The sequence below is a fragment of the Silene latifolia genome, chromosome 1, assembly GCF_048544455.1.
Source record: "Silene latifolia isolate original U9 population chromosome 1, ASM4854445v1, whole genome shotgun sequence".
Classification (NCBI taxonomy): domain Eukaryota; kingdom Viridiplantae; phylum Streptophyta; class Magnoliopsida; order Caryophyllales; family Caryophyllaceae; genus Silene; species Silene latifolia.
In genome coordinates, this window is record NC_133526.1 from 181,968,043 (window position 1) to 181,970,543 (window position 2,501).

The window sequence follows — 2,501 nt, forward strand, 5'->3', positions numbered from 1 at the left end:
ACACGTGTTTACGACCTACCAATCGTAAACACAAGCCTTACACATTGTTTGGTACCGTCATCATGCATTAAATCACTCTACCGACCATCTCGACCACTACACCATCACTAAACTTAACAAAACACTTTTTTACTTACTAAAACGGGTTTTAAACCGAGTTTTCCGGCCAAACAAGTTGATACACTTTCGTCGGTTTCTCGCCACAAGCCTAGCATGTAAGTACGAGGGTGTAAAAATCTTCTTTTATCATGTTTTCATATGTTTCATGACTATAACATGCTAAATCATGCATAACATGGTCCAAAACATGGGAAGAATGAGCCAAAACCGGATTTTTGGTTGAGGCAGAGGCTACTTATGTAGCACATAGGCTCGCGCCTAAAGCACCCTGATCAACCTAAATCCAAACCGTGTTTGGTCTCTTCATCTCCTTCGTTTTTATTTCATATTTGTAATCGGTTTTTACCATTTCAAGTATTTTCAAACCATTTTTTTATGATAAGTTTTTAACCATAAAACATTTTTCACCCTTGGTTCCTAATACCATGACGGTTTAATCCGTGTTTCGGTGATAATATTTGGTTAATTACATTATAAAAGGTATTTTAAAGCCTTTTATTTTCATTTATTTACATTTTGAAGGGTATTTTAAAGCCTTTCTCATTTCTGTACATTTTCAAAACAAATGTATTAGTCACCAACACAAAGTCATCCTTGGTTCCACATACCATGTCGGATCTTAACCCGAGTACGATGACGAATGTTGACTAATTACAAACAAATGAACTTAAAACAATTAGTTCATAATCATTTCAAAACTATTCATGTCAAGCTTGCAAAACCGAACCCGACATCGAATATTGTCAAAGCAATGGCGATTATTCAAGTCTCGTTCTTCAAATCAACACAAAAGCGGCCTAAACGGTCCTTTCAAATCAAAACGGGTTCAAATACCCATTCTTCAATACATTTCACAAACTTTTTCAATGGTCAGAAGACGTCCTCCATCGTCTGTTGACCCGCGCCTAAACAGGCCACTCACTTTTCTATTTTCAAACCAGGGGAGACCCCTTTGCATCGCCAACAGGCTCGCGCCTCTTCTAGCTGCCGGATGCAGGGTCTGTTCCCCTTCCAGCATCTGTCCAGGACGATCCCGACTTCGGTTAACCCGAATACAGGACGGATCAGACAACGAATCTGCTCATTCAACATCACATTTGCAAAACGCCTTACTAAGAAAAATGGATTACGTTATGCACCATAAACCTAATTTGGTAAATGCATGTTTAATTTTCGTCTTGCATGCAAATCAACAATAAATCCAACTCGACATCTTACACTTGATACTTGGATTAAACAAACCGACAGAGAAAGCTCACATGTTAGGTTCAAACTAGTGGCTGTGCATTCATGCATTTACCTGTTTTATGAACTTTTGCATTTAACAAACCAAGATCGATCAGTAGAGGCCGCTACCGAGGGCGGGATTGAGTTTCTGATTAAAGGGCTTCCCAATACGTACCTTCACCTCTTACTCAGAAACTTTGGATAGTGGACGACTTTATCCAGGGCGTACGAGAGTCATTCTAGAGATAGGATGCTAAAGAGGGACGATTCCTTATCTTTAGTACCTATGTCAAACACTGCTTTGTGCTTCGTTTGACCGAGGTATAAAGTGGATTCGAACGGGTTCCAAGCATCCCACAAATGCTTGGTGGCAACTCCGAACATCTCTTGCATCGTTTCGAGACCCTTGCCGAGACGAAACCGACCGATCTAAAACGATCCGGTCGAAAGCATTTTTACGCCGCCGAGCGTGGCTTTCCAAAAGACCGCTGCCGTTGTCCACAGATCGGCTGGGCATACGCAGATGGGCACATGTCCACAGATTGGCGACTCCGTTGGGGAGAAGTAGGACACTTGTGTCTTTGTGATCCCTAGATGGTGAGACTCGAACGAGGTCTTGGTTGAAATTCATTAATTGATATTACGGTCATAGTCGGGTTCCTTGCTCGGGCCCACAACCTAACCCTTTTCGACCAATTGGCTCGTCCCATCGGCGTGAGTTTTCTCATCCCCGCGTTTCGAATCCTGATTGAGTCAAGCATACCATTGACGTTACACATTTCTGTTTCGTCAAAGAGCTTTCATCATCTTCGAGCACGAGGCTAGGGCACCCTCTTTACACATTTTGTTTGGATTGGTATCCCTCTCAAAAATCGGGGTTTGATTGCTTGGTGTGTAACCCACCCTTTAAGCCAAAACCCGTGTCAACATTATGCATAATATAATGAAACTGCGAGTGCTTATGTGATCATAAGTCCTTCCGTGCCATTTTCAAACTTTCAAAAACACCTTTTTGCGCCGTTATAATGGCCATTTCAAACCTCGGTCTTTCGCCGACCGTTGCATTTCAACACGCCTTTCTAGGCCGTCGTAATGACGATTTTTAAACCCGGTTTTCTACAACCATTTCAACACGCCTTTCTAGGCCGTCGTAA